This window comes from Eucalyptus grandis, chromosome 10 (assembly GCF_016545825.1).
Source record: "Eucalyptus grandis isolate ANBG69807.140 chromosome 10, ASM1654582v1, whole genome shotgun sequence".
In the NCBI taxonomy this organism is placed as follows: domain Eukaryota; kingdom Viridiplantae; phylum Streptophyta; class Magnoliopsida; order Myrtales; family Myrtaceae; genus Eucalyptus; species Eucalyptus grandis.
This window is the reverse complement of record NC_052621.1, coordinates 20,337,972-20,361,328: the sequence shown is the minus strand read 5'-3', so window position 1 is coordinate 20,361,328 and position 23,357 is coordinate 20,337,972. Positions and strand designations below refer to the sequence as shown.

The following is a 23,357-nucleotide window of genomic DNA, read 5'->3' as shown; positions in this document are numbered from 1 at the left end:
TTTCTGAAACAGCACAACTAATCCAAGACGACACAAGTTGATCTGTCTTGATCCAATCATTATAATAAGGGTTTATAACTTCAGTACCCTGTTCTTCTGGTGGACTTTCTCCATTAACGAAACCGAACATATCTTGGCTTCTCAGAAATCTATGAAACTGAGCTTGCCAAAGAAGAAAATTATCTTCGGCTAATTTGATGGTAACAAAGTTAGAAATGTTGAATACTTCTGCATTCTTACTGTCATTTTCACACTCAGATCCTAGGAGATGCTCTATTACTGAAAACAATCCCCTACCGATTTTGCAGTACAAAGTTGTGAATCTATTAGTGATGATGATGAGAACTCGATTGAGGAATAAAAACAACTCACAGTTCTTGTTCAGTGTTGTAAAAGATTCACAGATCTTAAAGATCACATACCACCATTAACAGCAGAAGACAACGATCGATGAGGCTTGAATATGACTTCAATCTGCTGCAGATTCATCATCTTCTCATAAAGAAGAAAGTTGATTTGTACTCTCAGGAAAATGGCTCTGATACCATGAAGAGTTTTGATGAACAGAACAAAAAGTGGAAACGAGAAGGAAAAACGATGCATAGAGAAAAAAGTATTCTTATTCAATGAATGCTTGCTTTACATCAAAGAGCTTAACTACTTAATTGCTCTTTCCTCATTAGTTTTTATATCTGAAGAATTACAACCGAATGAAAACAACTAGCTAACAGAACAACTAACTAACTGAAGCAAAAGAACAGAAAGTTTGACTTTACAAACTTAAAACTGAATACTGATTTCTCAATGGTAAATCAGTTTTACACGTGTTGTAATCTCTGTTGTTGCCTTCTTTCTTTCCTCTGTTTTCGTCAGCTTTCTTTTCTCTGTTATTGACATCACTTTCGCCTTCTTTCTTTCCTCTGTTCTCGAAGTCTTCTTTCTTCTTTCCTCTGTTTTCGTCAGCTTTCTTTTCTCTGTTCTTATCATCACTAGTACTATACAAAGTACTCTTAACATACCCATCCATTCATCTCGTTGATGGCAGGGCCATTGAAAATAACATGGTCTTTCCATTCTTCCCTCAGCAAAGGCAAAGTCAATTTCACCTGTTGCATATGAAGATAATAATCAATGGATGTGTTCAGAAACAAAACCTGAAACCTAAACAGCAACCAAGTCGACTCGCAAACCTCCACAGCGTCGTTTTCTGGATCGAAGAAGCGAAACATGTTGCAGACCACCACTGAGCTATCCTTCTCCGCGTCGTAGAGCGTCTTCTCCTTCTTCTCTGCCATATATATCTCTTGTAGTGCCTTAGAGATAAGAAACATTTAGAAGATATATCGAATCTGGAATCTAGATCCTAGATCGGGTCGGTTATTAGGGACTTTGTTCCAATTTTGAAAAAAAGAGAGTAAAATTTGTGATCACAATAAATAGGCTAAGCAGTAAGTCCTATTCTAAAATCTGCACGGCCTTCTTGTTTAATTATTTTAATTAACAATTAAATAGTAACTTTCCAACTTAAAGAAAAAAATTAGATGCATGCCCGATTTTCTTTCTTCTTTTTTTTTTTTATAGAAAAAAACAAACAAAGCTGATCTGAACTCAGCTCCATGGCTCACTAAGTAAGAAGTGGCATATGACTCGCTCAACCGACATAATAAATTACATAATTCATGGCATACCATCTATTGATATCCTTTATATTGATATTGATATAGGTGTTAACACCAAATAATGAAAATTAACAACACTAAATGTTAGTCATCATAACCAAATGTAGATAGAATTATTAGATGGTGATAAGATAATTATATATCTCATCTACTTGCTGGAGAAAAACCTGGAGCCAGGCCCTAAACCTACACTGGCGAGGCTGCCGCACGATGTAGGAGACTGAGGGAACGAAATAAAGGGGCTGCGAGGGTCGCAGCTCACTCGGGCCGTGAGACTGCGAGCTCCGGCCTGCTGTACCCAAATTGGAGCAATGAAGGTCGCCGGACGGATCGACGCGAGGCCAGAGCTTCTCTTCAAGCGTCCCGGAGTCTTCTTCTTCGGTTTTTTTGGCTCTCCCTTTTCCGCAGCCCTCTTTCTCCTTCCTCCACTCTTGCGGTTTGCGTGACGCACACCCTCCCACGCTCACGCACCTCTCGCTCCTCCCTCTCGCCACTCAACATCAATGGAAATCCCCATCGGTAAAATGAATAATTATTATTATGTGACGCCGTTCAATGATAAACTTAGTTTTTTTGAAATGGTATAAAGCAAGTTAGATGTGATTTTCTTCTCTCTTCCCTTCATATCATAAATCGGAAGTAATTTACAGTCCCACGTGCTTGACATTAAAAAAAAAAAAAAAAAAAAAGACATCTAGGTCCACACCTTAATATCATGCGATACCGCATAACCAACAAACCTGTACATTTCAAACACGTACCTCACTTTTGTATAGAAGTCAGTTTGTCATGCTTTAAGCTTTGCAATCTGACCTTATGAAAACTTTTTTTTATTCTAGATCCGTCCATGAGCCGAGCGATGGAGCATTATGATATGATCCAAGATATCATCAGCATTTGCAGAGAGTAGAGGATTCTACTGGAATATTTTAGGTCAAACGCATATCACAAAGGTATGTGGAAGAGAATTAGGCTAAGAATCGTAAAAAAAAAGTTAATATTCATTTACTCATACAATGACACCTATTTCTGTAAATAATTCTTTAACATCATTTATTCATCAAAAATCGGTTAATAATTGTGCACAATTGCGGAGCATAACTTCTTATCATGGAAAAAATTTACGGGGCTAAGATCAAATCAATCTCTATAATTTGCAGGAATTTTCGCCTGCTTGGCAAGAAAGAATGCCAATGTGGACTTTTTTGTACGTGCCGTTGATTTTTTGAATTAATTTATGGGGCTTTTGTGTCGTCGACTTTTATTGGATCTTATTGAATTTCATAAGGTTGAATTCCTTCGCTTTTAAATTGGTTCTATCGTACTATAGTTTCGGTGGAGTCACGGACTTATATTTGATGTTCAATAATTTGATTCGTCCCTTTATTATATATATAAATTCGTGATTGTACGACACCCATTTGAACTCTTATGCAATCCCTTAAATCTCTCACATGTTTTTCAATTCAAATTTATATTCCTAAAAAAGTGACTTGAAGTTCGCCCGATTTCATTCCTTCATGTCAAACCGGCGAAAAATGCTGCAAAAGAAAGAACGGGGAAAACAGAGGTGGGAGTGGGACTAATGTCGTTTGAGGAAATTAAATCAATTTTTTTAGCAACGCATTTTCAAGATTCATCTGATAGAAATTTTATTTTTTTAAAAACCCGATTTTACCGAATTTTTTGGTATTAATTGTGGGACTTAAATATGTTTTAAGTTAATTTGTAAAGTGAAAAAAATCCCTATCGTAGTTTGATTTCATTAAAATAATGTAAATATTTATGTTTGATTAGACTTCATTCAACTTAAAACTTAGGTATGAAATTCACCAAGGGTTTTGAATTTGTGGACATGTAACAATGCACAAGATAAATGATAACTTGAAGGAGGGTTGGAAGCATCAGGCATAAAATGTTCACGTTATGAAGAACGAAACTCTTTATACACCAAGAGAACATGTGAGTTTTTGCCCGTTGTTTGTTCTCTCCATCCAGAGGTCGTCGTCCAACTGCTCCACGCCTGCTCTACTTTGCGCCTACTCTCTGTCTGCTCTGTCCCGTCGGTCCTCGCGTGAGGCGCAAGGGAAGAAAGAAGGGAGAGAAGGGACCGGGGGCCGGGGGCCGGAGAAAATTGTCACGAAGCATTATGATTCACATTGCATTTATAGTATTCGGGACTGCTTCACAGGCATCGAGCATATTCAGAGTCCAGAAAGTGGTGTCGTAATAACCGAAATTGACAAAATTTGGTAGAAATATTGGGCTGTGCTCCTTCGTGGTTTGGCCAAAGCAGTAAACTCATTGCAAATTGAGAGCATCATTTAAATACGAAATAGAAAATGATATTGCGGTGGGTTTCATGAGAGATAAGCTAGAAGAGATTGAGATTTCTGGATTAAAAGTAAAAGGTCAATTGCGGAATTTTATCTGACAAAAAAGAGAAGCCAAAGAAAGTGATAAAGAGAAAAATTGGAGCGTACGAGCTCTCTCTTATTCACTTGTTTGCACACAAATTCGGTTTGTTAGAAGATGAAGTCTGTGGAGGATTTGATTTTTGAAGCAGAACTCTATCTCTTCATATGCCTGAACCATCAAGCTCAACCTCCACCGCCGTGCAACACTTTACCTAGATGATTACTTTTATTACTACCCAAATATTGCATCAATAGTAAAGTATAATGAAAGTTACCTCACTTCTTGCATTTTAGAAGTACAGGAACCAATTTTTTTTTTTTTTTGACAAAACAGGAACCCAAAATTTACGCAGAGGATTCGAAGTCGTGAAGAGAGGGACTGGGTAAAATGTTCACGAACGGGAAGATATGGAGTCCCCAGGCTGCAGTACCTCCAGGTCTCATTCCTGATCAAGATCGCGCCTTTCCCCCTTTTTCTGCTGCCTTCGTCTCCTTCGATTCGTGGGTTTTTGGTATTCCGTCGGCCCGACTTCGATTTTCGTGGGGCTTTTGGGGTTTGATCCTCACTATGTCCTGCCGAACTGACTGTGATTTCGGGACCTTGAATTGGTGCTGCTTTCCCTGGAAAATGGTATTCACGCCTGGTCTCGCTCGAGCTGCCGAGAGGATTGGATATAGGATCGGTTCCTTTCTTCTGTTTTCTCGTTTCTTGAATTCGAAAGGCGGGCGGGCGACTCACTTCCTCGTGCGAGCTCCCGTATCTGTTTTTCATTTTCTGATGGAGTGTACAGTCGACCCTTTTGTGATTGATGTCTTTTCCTTGGTTTTGTTCCAGGATTTGGTGAGCCTGTTCCAGGATGTTACGACTGAAGGTAGTACTGGATCTTTGTGCATTGTCTGTTTTGGTTGAAATTGACTTTTTCTCACTGAGTGATCGCGTTGTTCACCCGCCACTTGGGATGAGGAAGGTCAGGCCCAGCTGTAGATAAAACTAAATTCTGTGTTGTAGCTACGCACGTTGATGATTTGTTGGGGGTGGTGATTAGGGAAAAATGGCACAGGATTATCTACTTAGTGAGGAACTTTTAAAGGGCCTGGTTCTCTGGATGAATTTCAGCTTAGAAATTTGAACGTGCTTTTGATTCTCCTGTGGCTAAGTTAATCTTCTCTGTTCTTTTTATTAAAGGTTTCTTCATTAGGTTTCCCTTCCCGTAGTCTTGAAATATCGTGACTGGTATCGTGTTAATGTTTTGTGGCGATACAGTTTTTTGCATTTATGGATGGAGCAAACCTTTAATGCGAATGGTTTCATTGTGACCAGTTGTTTCCTTGCTTCCAGAAATGAAAGAAAAAATCGCTGCCAATCTGGCGAATTTTGCTTATGATCACTACTAGTATACATTCTTGCGCCACGTCTAGAACCTTCATGCTCTGATTACTTGAAAGGATAATGTCTTGATCTGGTGTATGATATTCAACTAATTCGAACCTTACCCTGAAACAGCTCGATGTTTTGGAGCTTTTTCTGGACTGCATGACTGAACCGAATGAGAGACTTATTGAATTTGGAATTGGAGGAAAATGAAATTCATGTGCAGGTAAATTCAGAAACTACTTGACCAAAAAAATTCGGACACTCTAAGTTGTAGATGATAGATAAATTCGGACACTCTAAGTTGATCATTGTCTTCTATAAAATGCATGGCTAATTTTTTATCTACTTAACAATTGTTTAGTCTTTTTTTTCTATACAGAGCCAGCAAATGCTGGAATCATCACTCAGAGTGGTGGGATCCCTCTCATTATTCAATGTCTGTCAAGCCCTGTGAGGAATACTGTGAGTGGAGAGCCTGCCTTTTTGTGAATGCTTCAACTCTTCAGCTACAACAGAGTAAATGCCAATTTTAAATTCAGCTTGAGATGGAGTCCCTAAGTACGTGCATACTACAGCGCAATGTAGTGACAAGCTTTAGCATATTCTGCAAACAGAGTAAAGTCGCAGGCATCTTTATTACGTTATGCTGAAGCGAAAATGCGATTTTTTCGACTGCCTCATTTATATTTGCCCCTGTACTGCACCAGACCCAAAAAATGAAAAAAGAAACTGCTTCACTTGCATGGAGAAGGAATGCAAACAGTTAGTGGAGATAATAGTATATAGTTGGTTCATTGGTATGAGCGTGCTTTTTTGAAGTTGCCTAGTGATTTGCAGGTAATGTATGCCCTCGGATCTCTTTACTGCTCGTCCAATGCATCTAACATAGAAGAAATTTTGAAGCCAGAAGTAATTGATTTGATCAAGAAGTATGCTGCCGCTGGGGACGTTAACATCAACTTCAGCAATCTGGCTAATGCATTCCTGGAGAAGCACGTCTCAGGAAACAAATGAGATTGGTAATGGCTACTGTCATGGTTGACATGTGAGATCGCATTTTGAACATGCCTCGTCTTTCTCGCGTCCTTGCCGCGAGTAATTGATACCTCCTGCCAAAGGTCATAACTTCCATTCACTATGCTGCTGTGACAAAATTTTGGTACAAAGTACTAGCTAGTAAACCTTTATAGGGTCAGGCAAATCATCGCCTTCTGAAGTAACAAGATCTCCTCGTGCAAATATAATTTTAAAAGGTTCGGCAGTTCATTTGCCTTTTGCATTTTGCAGATATAACTTCTGTATGGTGTTACTGAACCGCTGTATCCCCATCTTCTAATGAATCTGGTTTAGGTTATCAAAACGTCATTCGATTGGTTTCTTGTCCCCTTCGTATGATGAATTAATCGGACTGATTAGCAGATTGGACAGACAATCAATATGAGCTGAGGTCTGAAGTTTGTGCTGGCCTTTCACAGTGGAGCAGATTCAGAACTATTTTGATCCACGGGATTTTAGGGATTTTTTATAGATGCAACCATCATGTCTATTGAGAAGTGTATGTCATATACAAGTTTGCCAGATGAGCTGGCTAGGAATACTATATCTTGTTGGTGTAACTATATTATTACTCTGTATTCTCCCTCGTACTATGAGGAAGTTGGTAATATTATCCCTGTATCTCAGACGGAATTGCTGAATAAACCATTGTTACGAGGTAACTTTCCGAAGGGGTGACATGATGACGTCTTTATAACTTGATCGTTCCATTTTAACAAGTGAACAAAATTTGTAAAAATCACAATCCGTTGAGGGAGTGCCTTCCATTTTTCATGAATCATCGATGCACGATTATTGCCAAAACTGTGAAGTTACAGATGAGTTGAAGTGCCTCTGTATATTTACAGTACAATGATGGATCAAGTTGATGTCCAACATCAATGCCATGCATGAAGAACAATAAACTTGGTATTGAGTGCTTGACTAGAAAACTTTTGAAAGGATAACAGTTATGGAATTTGACCACATGCTTGAATTGAGAGAACAGATTGATAACGCAATCATCCACCTAGAGCTTTAGCTTAAATCACCAGCCCTTTGGTCGCCAAAGCCATCATATGCATCCCTGCTTCATCGTTAAGAGTGCAATTAAATGAGAGAGAGTAACACATCTCCAGACACCGTGCTCTACATCCTTTTCTCGCGCTGCATTTTCTTTTTTCTTTTTGGAAATGGGTCTTCTGATTTAGTTGGTGCATTGAACCAATCAAAGCTTACTTTCCTGTTCGTAATACTCATTGTCCAATTTCTAACCATGCCATAATACTTAGTCAACACGCACGCACGCACGCACAGAGAGAGAGAGAGATAGAGAGAGAGAGAGAGAGAGAGAGAGAGAGAGGACGACAGATAATGTTACCTTCATTGCATCTGTCTCAAAATTTTAAGCTGTCTATGCAACGAGATCTACGATGCAGGAGTTAAATAATGTCCTTTAACAGACTGCCCTGCGGCCACATACTGATGGTTTATCATCTCAAATAGCAAGCGCCTTGCCCTTTCCATCCAGGAAAGCAACTCCAGCGCCCTTGAATTCAGAAAATAAATAAAGAAATTGAAGTAGTGAGGACGAATTTTTATTTAATTTTACCATTAAAAATTTTTGCCAGTAGAATATACATACCAATGACAACTCTCACTCGAAGGTAACTAAGTTTCCCCTGAGCTTGGAGAAGAGTATTGCAACCGCAGAACCTGAAAGCACTAGAAACATAGTGTTAGATAGTGTCTTCTGCAACAAGAAAATGCACCCAGGCGATTTTTATGCTCTAACTAATCGCCCAGTTAAGAACCATCCACCTCGATCCTCCTGCTCCGCAACACAAATTATAAGCCACTTTGACAATACTATGAAATTAATCCTTTCTCATTGCTTCTTCCTTCCCTCTCTCTCTACCCCACAACCCCCCTGCGATTCCAGCCTGCATCCGGGAATGCACACACTTGGTAAGCACGCAAGGAGCACTGCTGCTTAATGTATGCTTTCTACATGTAGGTGCTCATGGCCCATTTCAAGGAACTCCACCATTTAAGACCTCACCTCGTTGGACAGTACTGCACCATTGCTGTCGATTATCTAGTTTAAAAAATTAGGGCATGTTTTGATCCTTCTCCTGGACCTGTCTGTTATAGGATGAATCGATTCTAGGCCATATAGACTTGCCTGCAAAGCAACACCAATAACACAAGCTCCAAAGTTCACTCAAGCCCAATCCAAGAGCGGGATCACATCAATGAGGAGTGAGTTACTGCATAATTCAAGTAGTTTTACCAGATTGAGCAGTTGTCTCTTGGAAAAGACCGTATGGTGCAAATCTTGCATAAGTTAACAGCCTCACTCTTTGAGAAGCGCGAAACTTGCGAATGATTGCCCTCAGTAGCCCACTGGAGTAGGAAACCAAAATAATAAGACTAAGAAATGTACAAACTTGACTCACATGGTAAAAAAAGTTTTAGTTCTTTTACGTACTCTGCACGTAGTACTATTGAGAAGTCTGGAGGCAGGGCTTCCATAAATGATGACACATCCTCCATTCGTAAGGATTTGAGGTCTTTCTTTAACTTCCTTTTCTCCTCAACTGACATAGCCTCCCCAAGAGCAGATTTACGGTCCATAGCATTGTGAAGTACAATTATTATTATACCTTTTAGCATGAAAAAGATAGGCTGTTTCATTGGGGAGAAAGTTAACACCAATGACCAAAAGTACTGCTACAGATATGATTATAAATGCAGGGAACTCCTTCAAAAACTAACTTGAATGAAAAATACCAGAAATCTATATAATATTTTTTTGGATTGGTGGCCATTCCAGATTTTAAATTCTTCAGGTAGACCGCATATCAACACGACCCTTGACAACTACAAGGACATCCTTAGGAAGAATTTCGGTTTTACAGTTTGCAAAGCCTTCTGGCAGTTCACGACCCTTGACAACTTGCCCCTACCATTTAGGATTATTTGATTAGAGAAGCGTCATCCGTTTACTCTATAAGCAGTGTTAAAAACTCATGTTCATTTAGGATTTTGCTCCTCTATACCATTATTTTGTGACATATCACATAATATTGTTGAAAAAGTTCCTCTGGGTTCTTGCTATCTATTACCTACTAAGTCCTAGGAAAGTGTTGCTCAAAAATAGCATAAGCTATTGGAAGCACTCTAATTTTTCTAATGATAAGTAATTGAACCACTATATAACTCATAGTACAAAAGTAACTCTTTCACAGGAGTAGGATTTAAAAAAACACCTGTCAATGGTTCTTCCAGTTAAAATGAGAAGGAAATAATATCTAAAATAGTTGCCAACACCAAAATGTTCACTAAGCTGCTGTACTCTAGCTGAATCTGAAAGAATCAGAGCTTTCCAGAGTTGACAATAGTCCATTCTAAATTGCTCATCCAGTCGTTTGTAGATCCCATGATCAAGAATAACTGTGTAGGAGAAAATACTTGAGTGGCTTCGTGTATTTAAAGATTCGCTTGTGAAAACTTCAATGGGAAATGTATTAAAGAGATAAAAATCTATATTAGCCCTGACCTAAAGAAAATCCAGATGAGTCCTCTGGAGAAACTAATATATTACCGGGGTAAGGATCTCCATGCACGAACCCATGAACAAATATCATTTCAGCAAAGACTTCCACCAGTATTCTTTCAACATTAAAGGCATAACTAAGCAAACTATCATAATCAAGAGAAAACCATCAGATTCACAATAAAAAAAACGGAGAGGTTTTGTCAGGGGATTCACAGTTAATTTGATATAATACAATCTTTCTTTGATGTAAGCATAACTTAGAAATTATTATACAAGTGCAACACTAGCAGATTGCAATGCTTGTATATTAACAGTTTTCAGTTGATCTGATGTTGGGACCAATTTCACAGATGTTGATATTAAAGGTATAACTCGATATGGTTGATGAAAAAGTAAGTCACAAGTGTTGTTATGGCAATAGTTGAGAATAACTAATTTCCCTCAGTTGCATCTCAGTCTCTACATTTCTATAATGTCCTTCTTTGTCACAGCAAATTAAAAAAAAAAAAAAAAAATCTAGTCCCTTTCTCTGTCTCTCTTTTGCATAAAATCCATTCTGCAGCTTTAAACTGCTAAAAGTAATAAAGGTCAAACCTATATATTATTGAATGATTGAACCCTCAGCACTATGCTTTCAGATCAGTTGAAATCTCACACAAAATTGACATTATTACTGGGTGTCCTTAACTTTAAGCATTTGGAGACAAATGCGAGTTAACAAAGCTATAACTAGTTGCTGATGAGGGAAGACAACAAAATTTTGTTGGATCTATTCCCATCTTCTCCATATATTCTAAATCATCAAACTATACATTCAAGAAACTTATTGTCAAAACACACACGTGCACGCACGCACATAGCTACAGCATTAAGACGAGGTGACCCACGCTCCTAGGTGCTCAGACAAGGCAAGATTACACAGGTTGCTGTCCCTGACCAATCTAGGAGATTCAATTTAGCAATGCAACAAGCAATGAAGGCCCCAGCTATTTCCACAGTACAAATGGCAGTGGACATGGCTTTTAGATTAAAAAGCAAAAGTATCCTAACTAGTACATTAATGCAGAATCCAAAACCCTGTGTCTGTTTTCCTCAGATTCCAGAATCTGACCCGTTATTTGGTTTTTATATCCACCTTCATGTACATAGATTGAAGTTATCCCTGCTTATACCCATTTTAATTAATTGCATTCTCTTGAAAAGTTGGAAATTTCAGACTTTACCTGTCTCTGTACTTCATTGCGTGGTAGCAAATGGGCATGATGCGGATTTGTTTTATGCAGAATATCATTTGTCTGATGCATATTTTCAGGTTGCTTTTGCTCAGGTTGTCTTTCTGGTACGTTGGTGCTTTTGCTCGGGTTCCTGAGAGGAACCTGTGTCGATGCTTTTCCTTGTCGCGGGACAAGGTTACGTTCATGTTTAATTGGACTATCTCTGTCCTCTTCGCTCGTTACTTTGATTTGTTCTTTCTTGCCTTGATGGTTGATTTTCTTCTTTGCACGTCCATGAATGATGCCTTAGACGGTCCCTCGTCTTATTAAGGCGATAACATAAGTGCTAATCAACGACTTTGATAGAAGATTTATTATCATGCATGCAATAAGTTCTCCATCTATACTTATTGGGTTGCTTGTATCTCCATAATAATTTTGCTTAGAAGACATTGTCTAGTTTCATGCTTTTTAACATTTATAACTTTCGAAGGTCATTCACACAATTGTCGTATGACAAACGATTGCTCTTTTCAAGTACTTTTTTGTTAATAGCAAACACATCTAGGCAAACATACCTAAAAGCCAAGTGAGGTTGCAATGAGGAAAGAATATGATATCAAGGGGCTCGTTATCTGTATCGGGAGGTAGGAGGGAGGTGTTTGGCTCATTACTAAGAAAAACTTTCAAACAATTTTCGCTTAAAATTGCTAAAGTAAATGTCAAGCATTTTATGTGGCACGATTATCATTAAATAGTCATTCTTTTCATCATGATAACAATATTGTCATGAAATGGCATCTTACGGTGGTATTATCTACATTGACTAAGTTTTATTTCATTTGTCTTTATTTTACTTTATTTTAGATAAATAAAATTTTTAAAAAATAATTTAAAAAAATAATGATTGAAAGGGAAAAGGGGTACAGCCCCCTTTTCTTCTTTCTCTTTAGCCCTTTCGCCTATTCCCCCTTTCCCCACTAACTTTCTCTGGCCCCGGCCCCTTCTCTCCCTTCTTCTTCCTTGCGCCGTATGCAAGGACCGACGGACGGGACAGAGCGAGAGTAGGCGCAGAGCAGAGCATACCCCTGAGAATTTGTACGAGAACGATGACCGCGCCCTATTAATCGAGCCTCTGAATGGAGCGAACAAACAACGGGCGTTTTAAAAATAGGGATGATATGGTGTTTGTTCTGGTGCTCCTTCTCTGGTTTTTTAAGCCTAATTCTTTTCTCGTCAACAGCCATGGCATTAGTAATGGAAATCGAATGACTAAAGATTACTGATATTACTCACTTTGATGTCATAGATTATTTAAGTCTCACGACATCTAAAATCGAAGGAGTACGTGGTTTCGATAAGGTTGAGCAACTGGATCCATTCATCCCATTTGAATTAGTCACACTCACTAGTTCATTGAAATTTGGGAGAATGAAACTCATTGATATGATTTTACAAAATCATCTAGGTTGATTCTAAGTCAATTTCAGGAATACTCGGTTCAATTCTTGATTCTAATTTTTCGAAACAAGATTCTTATCGAGATTCGTTTTATCATAAGCCACAAATCAAAAAAATCAAAGGGATCTAAATTCCAAATGAGTATGTGTAAATAATTTCGAAAAACAAAAAGAAAAGAATTCATCCCTCATAAAATGACCAATTTAACGTTTTATTTGTGTGACAACTAATTTAGTATGAGAAAATTACCTTATGTTGTTTTTTTTTGTCTTTTGATGCAAAAATTACCTTATATCAGTGATGATGCATTTGCGATTGCAAATATTTAAAAGACTCCAGAACAAAAAGCCTTTTTACCCGGTAGTCCTCTCCTAAAGTAGGCCATGCGTAAATTCTTTATTGGCTATTAGTCCCTCATATATTTGTACCTTTTAATTTATCTAAATATGTAGAGAGTTCACCCTTACCCCCAAAAGATTATCATTTAAAATTTCATTTATTTGACAATCGCGGATCCCTCGATAGCCCCTTTGTTTTTTAAAGATAATGTTTTAAATTTTTATTTACTTGTGTGTAAATTTTATTCAATTTTGACCGATGGCCTTGTTTAGTTCAGCATTTGGAATGCTCATTTGGCCTCTAAAGTCCATTGGCCAAATGCAAAGGTATTTGGTTCGTTTTTTTACGCGACTCTGGCAAGGCGCAATTGCATCTCTAAGTGGCTCTAAGGGTCTTTAGCCTAATGCAGCTCTTGAGGTCTTTTGGAAAGTTGCATTTTCGAAATGCAACTTCCGATATTATTTATCTCTCTGGTAGAGAAGTTGATCGACCGCCCGAATAAAAATAAAAATAAAAATAAATATGTTTATATTTTTATGTAAAAATACATTTTTATATTTATGTTTATATAAAAAATATAAACATATCTATTTTTTTTTTATATTTTACGTTTACATTTTTATATAAAAATGTTTATATAAAAAACATAAACGGGCAATTTTATATAGATATAAACATATATTTTTTTTATATGAATATATTTTATGTTTAATAAATAAATATATATTTATAAATATAAATATATCTATTATATATATATATTTTATGTTTATATAAAAATATGCTTATATAACATTTTTTATTCAAGCTATTTATATCTATTTTTTATATAAATATATTTTATGTTTAATAAATAAATATATATTTATAAATATAAACATATATTTTTTTTCTCTGATTGTCTTTATATAAATTATTTAAAAACATATCTATTTTTATATATAGTTTATGTTTATATTCTTTATATAAAAATATGTTTATATAAAAAATATAAACATATTTTTTATTCAAAGGTTCGACGGTCGATTCGATGGTCCGGTGGCCGAACTTAAAAAAAAAAATATAAAATATTTTTGCTTTTTTAATTTAATAAAAGTTAATTACAAATGCAAATTTTACCAAACGGTATTTTGACTAAAGTTGTTTCTCAATGCAAATTTTACCAAACGACATTTGCATTTTGGAAAACCCCATTCACCCAAAGGTATTTGCAGAAATACATTCGCCAAAAGCCGAACCAAACGGACTCAACACTACGTCGATAATAAATAACGAACAAAAAAGAAAAAAAAAAAACAATGAAAGAACCTCCTCTTGAGACATGTTGCATGTTCTGCTGCTATGTAGAATCGAGTTTTTTTTTTTTTTTATCTTTTCTTTTTCTTAATGATCAAAGGCAAAAGATTGCTTCAATCTCTTATAAGGATAACTTTTCTGTCTTGTTTTGCCACTCATTTTTTATCATTACATTAGGTTTTGAATTTATGATCGGTAGATCACAATATTCTTTATAAATCTCTCTCCATTTTTCCTAAAGACATGTTGCATGTTCTACTGCTATGTAGGCGGTAAATTATAAAAAAATAAAAAATGCCCAAGTAATTGATGGAGGAAAGGATAGAGCCTGTAATCAAGTTAGCTCTCTCCTGCTCCTCCCTCCTATTTCACCTCTCTCACTTCCGGACTTGCTCGCTAGCTGGCCCCTTCCTCCCTCCACCTTAAAACCTCACCTCTCCCCCTCCTCCATAACCGCACCCCTCTCCCTCTCATTTCTGTTTAGCTCTCTCCCTCCTCCATCGCCTCTCTGTCCTCGTTCAGTCATCCTCCTCTCTAGCTCCTTCCTCATGGCATCGTCCCAGACTGTGATTAAAAGCCTTGAGAATGATATTACCGAACTGAACAACGGGATAGATGACGAATGGCACCGGGGTGAGATGATGTTGGGAATCTTTATCTCCACGGTGGGACTCATTCTCGATCACGTCCGCCCCAAAGGCTCGAATGCCGCCACTTCTGGATGCCACTCGTACTCACGGTCGTGGTTGCAACACCATTTGGTTTGATGTTCCTGAAGAGGGTCTACCAAATCACCAGGCTGAAAGCGAAACTTGGGCACAAGAAGGAGCGGTTGCAGCATGTCAAGCAAATGGAGTCATCGGCGTTGCCAGCTGGAACAACACGGGCAGGAAGAGGAAGCATTCGAGGCGGTGCTGGAGGCAAAGTGCATGATCTGCACTTGGGAGGCCAGCGGGACGGTATTTTATTTTTTTACTCTTCATAGGAGTGATAAGTTTAACATCCTATGGTTTGGCCTGTGGCTTCAAGTATGTCAAGTAGGAAATATCGGGTGTTTCTTTATTTTCATTTCTGCTTAACTGGTTTTGTGTTTCTGTGAGAGTTTGTATTTCCGTTTCGTTTCTGCTTAGCTAGTTTTGTGTTTCTATGAGGGTTTGTATTTTCGTTTCGTTTCTGCTTTGCTGGTTTGTGTTTCTGTGAGAACTTTCTGTGTTTAACATCTATATGTAAGGTTTCTGTGTTTCTGTGACCTTACATATAGATGTTAAACACAAAAAAGAAACCTTACATATAGATGTTAAACACAGAAAGTTCTCACAGAAACACAAACCAGCCAAACAGAAACAAAACGGAAATACAAACCGTCACAGAAACACAAAACCAGCTAAGTAGAAACGAAACGAAAATAAAGAAACTCCCGATATTTCCTACTTCGCATACTTGAAGTCACAGGCCAAACCATAGGATGTTAAACCTATCATCCCTATGAAGAGCAAAACATAAAAATACCGTCTCGCTGGCCTCCCAGGTGCAGATCATGCACTTTGCCTTCAGCACCGCCTCGAACGCTTCCTCTTCTTGCCTGTGTTGTTCCAGTGCAGGCACCTGCGCCGACGACGCTGGTGACTCCACTTGCTTGAAATGCTACAACCGCTCCTTCTTGTGCCCAAGTTTCGCTTTCAGCCTGGTGATTCGATCGACCCTCTTCAGGAACATCAAAACAAACAGCATTGCAACGACGATCGAGAGTACGAGTGGCATCCAAAAGTGGTGACATTGGAGCCTTTTGGGGGGGACGTGACCGAGAATGAGTCCCACCGCAGAGATGAAGATTCCCAACATCATCTCGCCCCTGTGCCATTCGCCATCTATCTTGTTGTTTAGTTCGGCAATATCATTCTCAAGGCTTTTGATCACAGTCTGGGACGATGCCATGTGGAAGGAGCTGGAGAGGAGGATGATTGAACGAGGACGGAGAGAGGCGATGGAGGAGGGAGAGAGCTAAACATAAAAGAGAGGGAGAGAGGTAAGGTTTTAAGGTGGAGGAAGGAAGGGGTCAGCTAGCGAGCAAGTCCGAAAGTGAGAGAGGTGAAGGAGGAGGGAGGAGCAGGAGAGAGGTAACTCGATTACAGACTCTATCCTATCCTGTCCTTTCTTCCATCAATTACTGGGGCATTTTATTTTTATTTTTATAATTTATCGCCTACATAACAGCAGAGAACATGCAACATGTCTCAAGAGAAGGTTCTTTCATTGATTTTTTTTTTCTTTTTTGTTGTTCGCTATTTATTATCGACGTAGTACTCAGGGCCCGTTTGGTTCGACTTTTGGGGAATATATTTCTGCAAATACCTTTGAGTGAATGGGGTTTTCCGAAATGCAAATATCGTTTGGTAAAATTTGCATTTGTAATTAACTTTTATTAAATTAAAAAAGCAAAAATATGTTTATATTTTTTTAATTCCGGTCACCGGACCGTCGAATCCGACGGTCGAACCGCTTGAATAAAAAATGTGTATATTTTTATATAAACATATTTTTATATAAAGAATATAAAAATATAAACATAAAATATATATAAAAATAAACATGTTAAAGACAATCGGAGAAAAAAAAATAGATATGTTTATATTTATAAATATATATTTATTTATTAAACATAAAATATATTTATATAAAAATATATATATGTTTATATCTATATAAAATAGCCTGAATAAAAATATGTTTATATTTTTTATATAAAAATAAACATAAAATATAAAAATATATTTTTATATAAAAATATAAACATATTTATTTTTATATTTATTTTTATTCAGAGCAGCCGATCAACTCTTCTCCACCAGAGAAATGAACAATACCGGAAGTTGCATTCCGAATATGCAACTTTCCAAATGACTCGAGAGCTGCATTGAGCTAAAGACCCTTAAAGCCACTTGGAGATGCAAGGAGTCGCGTAAAAAACGAACCAAACACCTTTGTATTTGGCCAAGGGATTTAGAGCCCAAATGAGCATTCCAAATGCTGAATCAAACAGGGCCCCTGGTCAAAATTGACTAAAATTTACATATAAGTAAATAAAAATTTAAAACATTATCTTTCAAAAAAAAAAGGGGGCTACCGAGGGATCCGCAATTGTCAAATAAATGAAATTTTAAATGATAATCTTTTGAGGGTGAGGGTAAACTCTCTACATATTTAGATAAATTAAAAGATACAAATGCATGAGAGACTAATAGCCAATAAAGAATTTACGCGTGGCTTACTTTAAGAGAGGACTACCGAGTAAAAATGTTTTTTGTTCCGGAGTCTTTTAAATATTTGCAATCGCAAATGCATCATCAACGACATAAGGTAATTTTCTCATACTAAATTAGTTGTCACACAAATAAAACGTTAAATTGGCCATTTTAGGAGGGATGAATTCTTTTTTTTTTGTTTTTCGAAATTGTTTATACATACTCATTTGGAATTTCGATCCCTTTGAATTTTTTGATTTGCGACTTCTAATACAACGAATCCCGATAAGAATCTTGTTTCGAAAAATTAAAATCAAGAATTGAACCGAATATTCTTGAAATTTACCTAGAATCAACCTAGATGATTTTGTAAAATCATATCAATGAGCTTCATTCTCCAAAATTTCAATGAACTAGTGAGTGTGACTAATTCAAATGGGATGAATTGATCCAGTTGCTCGACCTTAACGGAACTATTACTCCTTCGATTTTAGATGTCGTGAGACTTAAATAATCTATGACATCAAAGTGAGTAATATTAGTATTCTTTACTCCTTCGATTTCCATTACTAATGCCATGGCTATTAAGGGTGAGCGGTTCCAGGTTTCGATTCGATTCCCATCTGGAACCTGGAACCTACCCTCAGGTACAGGTTCCAAAAAATTTGGAACCTGGAACCTACCCGTCAGAACCAAGAACCCGAAACCTACCTTGTCACAGGTTTCAAGTCGATTTCAAGTTCCAACAGGTTCTTTTTTATTTTATTTTTTCATTTTCAGATTTGAACTATAACGAAGAAGGATACCTCAACAGGACAAGTTTATACACACATTTAACAATGTTCCATACTTTAAATTGAATATCCTTTTACACATTTACACATGAAAAACTATTCCTTGAATATGTTGTGTGTCGTGTTAGTTCCATACACGCGCTTAATAGACGTGATGCATCTGCGTAGGACAAAATTCTGGTTTACATAATTGGCACATCTAGGAAAGAAGAAACATAAAAGCACAACTAGCTACCAACGGGATGGTCAAAAGTTCTCATAAGCAACTGAATATGTTCTGAATATGTTCTCCAAGCATGACAGGCTTGAGGTAAAAAGATCATTTGAGAACAAGCAATGATAGCGTAGGTAGCAACAATTGAATGCAGAAGAAGAATCAGGTAAATATACCAGCATGATATAGAATTTTTGAACTTGGCACACAACTTGTGTAGATAAAGCTCACCAAAGTCAAGAGCCCTTGCACGCACACATGCTTTTGTGACTTCTCAACAAAGGTCGAAAATTTGACAATCCCTGCGATGAAAGAAAAGACAGTTGAATTTATCAACTACTCAAAAATTAAAACTTCAATTCTCAAATGGGGCAAGAAGTCAACTGACAAATCTGTGTAGGTTCTGCAAGATATTAAAGAGAAGCTTAATATCCTCTCAATTCTTGCAATTTTCAATCATCGATCACGCCCATGCGTTTGGAGCCATTGTTCTTTTCGTGTTAACAGACTCAAGAATTTGTCATACAACTCCTTCACGGTCTCTGCATAATATGACAAGAACCAAATATCAGAGAAAGAACTACACAATATGTCAAGACACAAATTAGATGGGAAAAAGGAAAAAACCTGTGGGTTCCTCCTTTTCGGCACTTGCTTCGGAAGAATACTGTAAACTCAAAATTATCAAATAAGAGGCTGCAGGCAATCTATTACCATGAACCGGCCCTGTGAATTCCAACGACAATCACATCAAAACCTTTCACTGCCAAGAGAAATGCAGCTCCGGTTTGTATCAACAAACTAATTCAACTTGGAACCGACATTTAAGAACATGAAGCAACTCGACTCGAAGAAACAATTCAACGTGATTAATCCTATTACAGAATCACGTCTCCACATCAAATCCACAAAAGCAAACACGATGAACGCAATAAAAATACGAAATCTCAATTAAACAAGCACAATCCTGACAGCATAATCATCCCTCCGCTTCAACTTGACTAAACCAGGTGCACATCCCTCGAATGAGTTACTCAGAATTCTTCATCAATCATCCCCCCAACCCACCATATCCAGACATCAAACTCAACCTAAGAAAAGCCCCCGCTAACAAAGAACCATCGCTTCGGCATCTATACATTCCACGTCGAGATCCCTCGTTTCGCAGGTAGCGCGCTTCTCGTCCGCTAACAAAGAACCATCGCTCAGCGAGCGGCGTCGAGGGCAGCTGGGGCTTCGGTGGAGGCTCGGCGAGGGGCGTCGGGGGTGATTGGGTGAGCGGCGTCGAGGGCGGCTGGGCGAGCGCCTTCGGGGACAACTGGAGTCCAGCGGCGGGACGACCAGCGTCTGGCGGCGGCTGAGCAGCGAGGCGAGCGAGGGGTGACGGTGTCGAGGGAGGCAAGGGCGAGGCGAGCGCAGGGCGACTGGCGTCCAGCGGCGTCGAGGGTTAGCGGCTTCCGGCGGCGGCGTCCGGCGGCGGCGTCCGACGGCGGCGTCGACGGCAAGCGTCGACGGCGAGCAACGTCCGGCGGCGTCGAGGAGGGCGAGCAGCGTCGGCGATGGACGAGGCAGAGAACGGGAGAGAAGTGAAGTAGGGTAATTGATTTGGGGCTTAAAACCCTAAATGATTCCGCGACCGGAACCGGGATCGCCGGTTCCCGGAAAAAGCGCTCACCCCTGATGGCTATTGACGAGAAAAGAAAAAAGCTTAAAAAAACACCATGTCATCCCTATTTTTAAAACGCCCGTCGTTTGTTCGCTCGAGGCGCGGTCGTACAAATTCTCGCTCTGCTCTGCCCTTCTGTCCTGTCAATCCTTGCGTACGGCGCAGGGGAAGCAGGAAAAGAAGAAGGGAAAGAAGGGAGAGAGGGAGAAAATATTGGGTACGTGCAACGCGGCAAATGGGAAGGCACTGGGAAAGCGACACGCGTCCTCACGTGGGACCCACAAGCAGTTTATCCCTGTGGTAGTGAATGTTTCCCCTTGAAAAGAAGTTTTACTGAAATGTGCACTGAGAAATAGTCTCGACAGCGTTGCTCAGCTCGGATTACTCTCCAGAAAATTTTCATAACGGGAATTGATTTATCTAACATTTTACAGGTAGTCGTGATAAGGCACTAACAATTCTGAAAGTAGCACGAGAAACACGCTAAATGGTGCTTGCAATGATCAGCCAAAGATACTGGGGGTTGTCATCTAGAGACGGCGACCATGGATGAGGGAGGCGGTGGTGGTTAATAGCAGTGACCAATCAACCGAGGCAACAAATCTAAGACAAGGGCTGAAAGCCGGGACAGCAGAAATATTTTTCAACCAAGACAGAAGTTACCCCTCCGAATTTATACGGAGAAAAGCATCAATTTCTTCCCTCTAAAACAACTAATAAGCAGTGCCAACACCGGAAAATGCAATTTTTCAAGCAATAATTTATCTGCAATGGAGTTCTCATCTATTCCTTTACAATATCATAAGCAAACAGGCAGCAAGTTAAAATTACAAACATAAACAGACCTAAACAAACAGATAAACATAGAGATCTTTTCCAATTTAGAAATACTCTATTTTTTTTTTTTAAGAATGTTGAAATTGTCAGTATAACTCTCATGCAGTAACAACCAACAATTAATTAAAATTTAAGGTCGCACAATCCCACAATTTCTCTTGCAAAGAGCGCAAAAATATGTATGCCAACCTCCTTTAGAGAATTGATAGAACTCCATTTTACACTATCTTCACCTTCGCAGGGGACCAATACGTTGCTTGGATATCCTCTGAAATGTACCTGCAGACGATTGATGTTTGGTGAGATGGATATGACAAGATCTATTCAAATTGCATCTATGAGTCCCTACCCAATTCTACCAATAGGTCCACTGCTTGGCCATAGCGCCATTAATCTAGAGTACCTTAAGAGCAAGAAACACATGTGAAGAATGATGATTAATTGGTCATAAACTAGCTTTGACCAGCAATTAATGTTGAGGACCGCGGTGGAAACAGTATACATAAGACGCACACGTGCAATGCAGCACGGAAGAGGAAAAAGCACCGAACATTGTACAGTGAAGAAGAACACAGAAAATAACAAGGTGAACCAACTAGTTTTTGTTTCTAGTGCCAAAGAAGAATTCTCGTGAATTAGCTTTGTTTTTCTTCGACAAAAGCAAACCATCAGATATAGTGGTATTCCAATTCATTTTAGTGCAAGGATGTAAAAAATAAATTAGAAAATTTAGTCAGATAAATACCAGAAACTAACACGCAACGGGGAAGAAGAAGTACTCACGTAATAAGAATGGAGATGGCATCACCCATAGAGGGCTCTGGCGTGAAGAAGAGAAGAAGAGATGGAGATGTCATGGCTGACCAGTGGAGAAGCATATATAGCAAAGAAGGGAAAAAGAAGAAAGAACAAGATAATAGAGATGGATCTGTTCCAGAAATCGCTATCTCATTTTTCATAAGTCGAACTTGTAAATGGCGACTGAATTATTATCTCTATCGTATCCCCCTCCAATGGATCACTTCCCACAAATGATGCCATGGTGCAACAATGACGACGACTACATGGCTTTCCACCACTGCCAGCATATAATACTTCTTGCACTGGTGGAGGATGGAGCAAAGCTCTTGAAACCGATCCATCAAAACTCAAATCGAATATCTCCATTTCTTTCAACATGTACGAATCGAAATTCCGTTTCAAACATACGGCACGCAATTACCCTCACACATCTCTTGACACTCCGTAGCACGCCATACATTGTCCATTAAATCCTAGGCACAAACCGCAAACCCCAACATCTCAATCATAAATTCCTAGTTACTGAAGGCAAGCAATGAGAGAAGAAGTCGATACCGTCAAATTCCGAGATCTCTTCAGTTCGGGGCATAAAAGATCGAAAAGGACTCCCGTCAGAATGAACCTGCGAAGCAATCCAGGCAATTCGATCAGTTCCAACCAAACGATGCACAGACACGCGGACAGATTCGATGTCCGCCCAGTCGAACCATCACACTGCGACAGCATCGTCGAATCAGCGAAACCGGCAACAATCCGGCGATGGCTGGAAAAAAAAAAAAAAAAAAAAAAAAGAGCCGTTAAATCTCCAAAATCGCTGAACTTTTTCTTATTGCTATATTCAGTACCGCCTTCGAACTTTCTTCATTCAATTAAGCCCCTATGCCATTAATTTTCTTCGTTTTTGGCCCTTCCCAATCCCCACCATTGAATATCAATGTGCGGTTGTAGATTGAATACCAGCACGCGATGTTTCATTTAATTGTCACAATAATGAATTCAAACATAACGTGTTAAATGGATTACCCAATTCAAAAGCATTTAAGATATGAATGATTAATTGTGTCTACATACCGTAAGAATTTTTAGATGTATCTAAACATATTTGTACTAGCACAAAAAAATATTCCCAGTTATTTAATTAAACGAGTTCATACGTATTTTGAACGGATTAAAGAGTCAGTTCATACTCGTAAACGTTTGGTGCTCATTGCAATTTTTCACGTGAACACATTAATAGTTAACACGGGGAACGTATTGTCTTGTCAAGCTATTATATTTATACAAAAAAAAAAATTACTAATCCTAGATTTCTGGTCATGAAGATTTATCTTGGAGAATATGCAGTAACCTTCATACTACTCAAGCAAGTGTGGTTTGAGATTGTTTAACAACAAAATTAAACAAACAAATAGAGTTCATAAAATG

The 23,357-nt window shown here is 38.4% G+C and overlaps 2 long non-coding RNA genes and 1 pseudogene across 2 annotated transcripts; 1 reads left to right on the top strand and 2 right to left on the bottom strand.

Moving 5' to 3' along the window:
* Positions 1–4,484: 4,484 nt before the first annotated feature.
* On the top strand, positions 4,485–7,189 carry LOC104422198 (annotated as a pseudogene).
* Positions 7,190–7,290: 101 nt separating this feature from the next.
* Positions 7,291–20,099, bottom strand: LOC108955725. The gene is made up of 9 exons (XR_005547148.1): positions 19,256–20,099; positions 19,017–19,170; positions 18,860–18,930; positions 11,292–11,604; positions 8,998–9,172; positions 8,800–8,912; positions 8,152–8,691; positions 7,888–8,055; positions 7,291–7,593 (listed from the first exon to the last, which is right to left on the bottom strand). It is a non-coding gene; the product is annotated as an uncharacterized LOC108955725 (long non-coding RNA).
* A 1,173-nt stretch (positions 20,100–21,272) lies between these two features.
* LOC120289034 lies at positions 21,273–22,555 on the bottom strand. Its single transcript, XR_005546973.1, has 3 exons — positions 22,488–22,555; positions 21,481–21,534; positions 21,273–21,410 (listed from the first exon to the last, which is right to left on the bottom strand). It is a non-coding gene; the product is annotated as an uncharacterized LOC120289034 (long non-coding RNA).
* Positions 22,556–23,357: the final 802 nt, after the last annotated feature.